Source organism: Tachyglossus aculeatus, chromosome X4 (genome assembly GCF_015852505.1).
Source record: "Tachyglossus aculeatus isolate mTacAcu1 chromosome X4, mTacAcu1.pri, whole genome shotgun sequence".
Taxonomy (NCBI): Eukaryota; Metazoa; Chordata; class Mammalia; order Monotremata; family Tachyglossidae; genus Tachyglossus; species Tachyglossus aculeatus.
In genome coordinates this window covers 20001981-20009074 of record NC_052098.1, presented here as the reverse complement: position 1 = coordinate 20009074, position 7094 = coordinate 20001981, and positions in this window count along the sequence as shown.

Below are 7094 nucleotides of genomic sequence, written 5' to 3'. Positions count from 1 at the left end.
CTCTGGGCAAGTCACTTAATCAATCAATCAATCAATCATATTTATTGAGTGCTTACTGTGTGCAGAGCACTGTACTAAGCGCTTGGGAAGTACGAGTTGGCAACATATAGAGACAGTCCCTACCCAACAGTGGGCTCACAGTCTAAAAGGGGGAACTTAACTTCTCTGGGCCTCAGTTACCTCATCTGTAAAGTGGGGATTAAGACTGTGAGGCCCCAGTGGGGCAGCCTGATCACCTTTTAACCTCCCCAGCACTTAGAACAGTGCTTTGCACATAGTAAGCGCTTAATAAATGCCATCATTATTGTTATTATTATTATTATTATCATCTTGGGCAGAGTTGCCATTGTAAATAACATTTCTGAATGAAAGTCATTAACTGAATGAGCAGGGCTTTGATGGTTGAGAAAAAATAATGCTCTGAATCCTCCTCTGCCCCCTCATTCAATCATCCCCTTTGGTTTTTAATGCCCATCTCAAGACACTCTGCAATGGGACATCCTAGAAGATTTTGCCTGGTTGAGGTCTTAAAAATAAGGCAGTAAACGAGTATTCTGGGTAGTGAAATTCTGGAGGATCTCAACAGGATCCTTGAGAAGCAGCGTGGCTCAGTGGAAAGAGCACGGGCTTTGGAGTCAGAGGTCGTGAGTTCAAATCCTGGCTCCACCAATTGTCAGCTGTGTGACTTTGGGCAAGTTACTTAACTTCTCTGTGCCTCAGTTCCCTCATCTGTAAAATGGGGATTAAGACTGTGAGCCCCACGTGGGACAATCTGATCACCTTGTAACCTCCCCAGTGCTTAGAACAGTGCTTTGCACACAGCAAGTGCTTAATAAATGCCATTATTATTATTATTATTAACACTACAAGACGTCAGACTATGAAGTTCTAATCACACAGCCAAAATTGGGGAGCAGAGGGATTCAATGTCAACAAATAAGCAATGAGAACCATACTGCAGTCACAATCCAAAAGTTTGGGCTGTATTCAAGAGGTAGAAAAAACCCACAAGACAGAATCCTGAAGTTGTGGTTGGGCGGGCAGTACCGGTGGCAGGGGAGGGGATCATTGCACCCACCCCCATTCAAATGCTAGGGAAGAGGGAGGGAATGCAAGAGTAGGTAGGAGCAGCGCTTAGTGCAGTGTTTGGCATATAGTAAACAAGTACTCTTATTGTTGTTATTAATGTTGTTATTATTATTAGTGTTGTTGTCATTATTATTGTTCCACATTCTACCAAGCCATGTCAGTTTGATCATTTCTGGTACTGCCAAAATAGGAGATCAGAATCAGTAAAACCATGCTACTTGGGAGATGGGGACAGATATGTGTGTGTGGAGAGTAGAGAGTGGAATTTCATTTGGGAATTAACTTTCACACATATCCCAATTATTGGACCACTTCCAGAATTTCTTTTGCTATAGAGCTGCCGGAAAGCTGCCATCTGTTAGTGAAAAAAGGAGTCCTGAGGGACGGAGTGTGAATCCATGGAATCATATAGAGAGTGAGAGAGAGGAAGAGAGAGAGAGAGAGAGAGAGAGAGAGAGAGAGAGAGAGAGAGAGAGAGAGCGGGAGGGCTAGAAAGCTGGTGGGGGAAAATGGAGCTATTTAGAGACTGAAGAAACAAGAGGACAAGCTAATGATTCTGCTGTTCATGGCATCTAGGAAACTGGTACAGTTTGCTGCCTAAATAGTAAAGAGCACAATGCCCAAAAATGCGGCATTTACTGAGAGAAAGAAGCTGTTTAAGTTTTAAGAAGAGAAAATTATTGGGTTTTGGTAGATTGGAAAGAGCTCAGTTTAGCTCCAGAGACTGTACTTCTGCTGAGAACTCCTACTTCCTCTACAATAATTTTCCCAAAGCAGCAGTACCAGTGGAGAGGCAGTCTACTAAGCCCTTTCAGAAACTGCATAAAGGAAATGATGATAATAATGATAATTGTGGTATTTGTTAAGCACTTACTATGCACTAAGCCCTGTACTATGCACTGGGGGAGATACACAGTTAACAATTTGGTCACAGTCCCTGGCCCACATGGGGCTCATGTCTTAACAGGAGGGGAACAGGCATTTAATCCTGTTTTACAGATGAGGAAACTGAGGCACAGAGAAGTTAAGTGACTGGTCCGAAACCACCCAGAAAATCCATGTTGAGCTCAGACACCAAACTGCCCCAGTCCACCACATGACTTAAATCTCCATCTGGAGCCAGTTTGCTCAGTCCGAAGCTGCTTTGACCCAGAAATAATGATATTAATAATATTAATAATAATAGTGGTATTGGTTAAGTGCTTTCTATGTGCCAAGCACTGTGCTAAGTGCCATGGTAGTTACAAGATAATCGGGTTGGACACAGTCCCTATCCCACATAGGGCTCACAGTCTTAATCCCCATTTTACAGATGAGGGAATTAAGGCACAGAGAAGTGAAGTGACTTTCCCATGGTCACACGGCAGACAAGTAGCGGAGCTGGCATCAAAACCCAGGTCCTTCTGAATCCTAGGCCCATGTTCTCTTCATTAGCATGCTGCTTCTGCATTGCAAAGAAAGCATAAGAAATGGAGGTGGATGTATCTCTGAAGTTAATACTGCATTTCACTTTCTATTCAACCAGGGGAAGGGAAGAAATCCCTGATCTCGACATTAAGCTAGCCATAGGCATTAGATTTGTGCCTCCAGCTAAGAGAAAACATCAAGTTGTCTCACGTTCTGCTAGTTGCACTCAGGACACTCTAACTCTGAGTCCTGCTGTGATGCTCACAATTGCTTGGCTTCAGAGGTATATTAAACATTGCTCACATGACAAATGAATAACCTCTGATGGAAATTCCTCCCTTGCAGTCACTGATATTTCCATTATTGTCAAAGGAAATAAAGTGGTACTGAAACACACTATGTGTACGTGGGTAGGATTTGAGGTGAGAGAGGATGGGGATAAGATTCCCCCCCACCCCCTGGAAAAACTGTTTCCGGTCTTCTGTGAGAATTGTTCAAATCATTTCAGATTATTTGTTTTCTTGGCCATTGGTACTCTTGCAAAACAACTGGAAGAACCTAAATTTCAGGATATACGAGGGGCCTGTGTATAGATCAAGTCATATTCACTACGTTTGGTTTTGAATATGCAAACACATGTGCACAGAGCTGGATCCTACACATGCCAGAGCACATTTGGGCACCCAAAATGACAGCTCTTCAGCTTCAGTCTCTGAGGGTGAAACAGTGTTAGACGTTCAAATAAAAGGAACTGCAATGTTGAAATGCAGTGAAAATGAACTTTCCCTCAAAGGGGCATGGTCAAATCTAGGCAATAGGCTCCACTTAACAGGGTGCTTATCTTGAGGAGGAATAGGAGATGTAATTTGGTTCTGTTGCTCTGGTATTTACGGGTAAAAATCATCACATTAATTAGAACGCCTCCATTTGTTTGGGGTGATTAATAATACCCAGGGAAATCGGGGTTTACATCATTCATCAATCTGACACAGCCGGGAATGCTAGAATTCCACCACCACTTAGGCGCCCAGCTTGCCTGGACACTTAAAAACCAGTCAGAAATGAGAGAGGTACTGACTCCTCTGACCACTGGATCTTTAACAGTCTTGTGAATCTGAAGTGGATTGATCTTCAGAAGTGAAGCGAGGGAAGACTCATCATTATCTTCAAGGCTCACTGCTTTTCCTGTTCTTAAAAAAGGGGGAATATGGGGTACATGAGTAACTTGGAAATTGGAAACTGCCCCTGCAAGGAGGTAGGACGTAGACCCTTACCATCCTCCTTGCTGGTCTCACCCGACTCCTGTGAGCTTCATTTTCTAGGACGCCAAGGGAATTCTACCTGTGGGTCAGGTCCTGTTCATCATGCTCTGAGGGGGCTGCAGGCCGTCTACACAATCATTCATTCATTCAATCAATTGTATTTATTGAGCACTTACTGTGTGCAAAGCACTGCACTAAGCGCTTGGGAGAGTACAATGCAACAATAAACAGTCACATTCCCTGCCCACAACGAGCTTACAGTCACAATCAACTGCTGCCTTTCCCAGAAGCCATGAAACAACTCAAGCTTTACTTCTGTTATGTTTCCTCAAACTGACAGTTTTGGTCAGCTTTGGGCCTCTGTTTGGGTCAAAATCTAAATTGTTTATGTCATTTTCACAGCTTCTTTGACTGTCCAGTTAAAAGAAAGCTAACATTTAAAGCAGTTATCCCACTTGATTTCAGACTTTGTATGGCAAATAATCAATATCTGCCCTGAGGAAATCCTAGGGCAGTTTTATAAACCAGAATCCTACGATCCTCTGGTGTCATATAGCTCCAGGAGAAACAAGCTGCCCTGTTAAAGAACTAACCCTTGGCATTTACAAAAAGGTGACCTCTTTTCACTCATGGTAAAGGTTTCTGTAGAGACTGAAATAATTTATTCTTCATTTTCAAAACTGTCAGGGGAAATTCTCATTTATTCTGCCTCATATTTTCATTTTTTCCTTTTCCCTCTCTCTCTTTTGTGTATATGTACAATTATCCCACCCAGTTATAGAAAATTTGACTGGGTAAATGTTGGAATAAATGTTTTCCAGGCAACTGAGGACTTTAACGAAAAAGCTTTGAGAGAAAGGCATTTGGATTACAAACCATTTGAATAACAATTTAATTCTTTCATTTGTATTGATTTATTCACCAATTCTATCTCTTTCAACAAGTCCAAACTGGTGAAGTTAAGAGCTATCCAGGCTTCCCCCAAATTTATATATACATATATTTTCTTTTTTTCCTTTGACATATTTCAAACCTATTTTGTCACTGTTTTCTACCACCCAGGTTCTCACAGTAAATCCCAATGGAAAATTAAAGCCTAGAAGGCTACCATCTCCATCATCATCATCATCATCACTTCACTGGGCCTCATTTTCCTCAGCTGTAAAATGGGAAATCAATATCTGTTCTCCCTTCTACTTAGACTGTGAGCCCCATGTGGGACAGGGACTGTGTCCAACCTGATTAACTTGTATCTACCCCAGTGCTTAAACAGTGCTTGGTACCTAGTAATTGTTTAACAAATACTATAAAAAAATTGGCCCCTGAATGAGGAGAGACCACAATCTCTTATTTACTTGGCAAACTGACATTTTACCTGCTCACATTTGAACTTTCTACCCCCTGAAAAAAAGAAGCCATAAGGTGCTGCAATAAAGTTACAATCTGCATTGTTCAGCAAGATGATCATGAGAGAGAGAGAGAGAGAGAGAAAGAGGGGCTGCCCCATTAGTCACCTTTGCCAAGACATATATGGGCCTTATGAATGTCACGATGCTTACTCACAGCATTAATCTCTTAAGTCTCTGTTTTCTCTCTCAATAAATATCCATTGCTGACATCTTACATATGCCACCTTTATAAAAGCAGAGGAGCTAAAGAGCACTAGGGAGGTGACTATTTTAAATTATCAGTGGCATGAGGATTTAAACCTCTGGTGCAATGTGAAAACAGAAGACTCAGCAATGAGTGGATTGCAGTTTACTAGCACAATTAGCAATACCTCTCATCCCTCTGCTTTCTAATCTGTATGTGTCAACGACAGCATTTTAAGGTCACATTTTGAAGGGTTCAAGGGAATGGGTTCTGGATCTCAGCCTGAAATCTGCACCTCCAATCCAGCCAATTGATGTGAAGATCCCTTGCTGTTTCTGTTCTCAAGGATCTTCGGCTCGTTGAAACAGAGGAAGGTTTGGTCTAGGGGCAAAAACTTTAAGGCTGAAGGAGAGGAAGACAAGAGCTCAAGTCTTAACCCTGGCCCTCCCCTCTCTGGATTGGGCAAGACAAATCCCACGCTTCTATGTTGATGTCTCCAGCAGGGTCATACGCATATCAGGTGCAAGCATGACCTCATCCAGCCTAACGGGATAATCACGGCATCTCCTGATGGGGCAGGGTGGCTGCGAATAGGGTTGCCTCATTATGCTGCTCCTCATTCTTGTTCAGTTGCTCTCCGTCCGGCTCTCAGTGCAAAGTTGCCCACGTTCTGACACCCTAACACCTTTGCAAGCTGTTTCAGTTCCTGAGTGAGAAGAAATGATCTCAGTAATGATTGCAGCAGAAAGGGCCTGGATGTCCAGCTGTGCCTCTCAACTCTAAAATTTATCTTCAAGTCTGATTGGAGATCAGGGTGAAGGTGCCAAATAGCTGTCTGATAGAAAATGAGTTTTCAGGGCAATCAAACCATTCCAAAAGACACCAAAAGCAAAAAGAACTTTATAAAACTCTACCGACATTGGCCATGTGAATTGCCTTCCATATCCAGACTGTCCACTGCCCAGGGCAAATTCCCATTGCTTTCCAGACAGCCGGGTGACCGCCCTCCACTCGGGCCTTCTATAATCACTGAGTCAACACACAGTGCCCCAAAGACACTGTATTGAGACTTCTCTGAAAAAGTCAAAGGTAAAACAGTTTAGCCTTACAAAGCCACATCACACCATAGGCTATCAAGACGCGATGGGACGGTGTCAGTGGTCCTCAGCCTATAAGAGGAACGGTTCTAATGGCACATCAACTGGCCAGGTCTGGTGTCGATACTACCTACCCTTCTTGACTGCCTCTCTAACACTCTCAGAGAAGCAGTGTGGCCTAGTGGGTAGAGCACGGGCCTTGGGTGCTAATCCTGGCTCTGCCACTTGCCTGCTGTGGGACCTTAAGCAAGTCACTTCACTTCCCTGTGCCTCAGTTACCTCATCTGTAAATTAGGGATTAAGACTGAGAGCCCCATGTGGGACATGGACTATGTCCATCTTGATTCAGTGCTTAGAACAGTGCTTGGCACATAGTAAGTGCTTGACAAATACCATTATTACTATTATTATCTTGCATCTACCCTAGTGCTCAATACAGTAACTGGCACATAGTAAGTGCTTAACAAATACCATGAAAAAAAACCCCATCAGCTTTGGGGACATTACCACCAAAACTCCGAGGATTAGCCATCGAGGTGGTCCTCCTCTGAGGTCAAGGGTCGCCTGCATGGGCAGTGTAGATCTCTGCTACACAAAACATTGGCTGACTCCTGCCTTGAGTCATGTCCCTCCAAATCCAACCTCA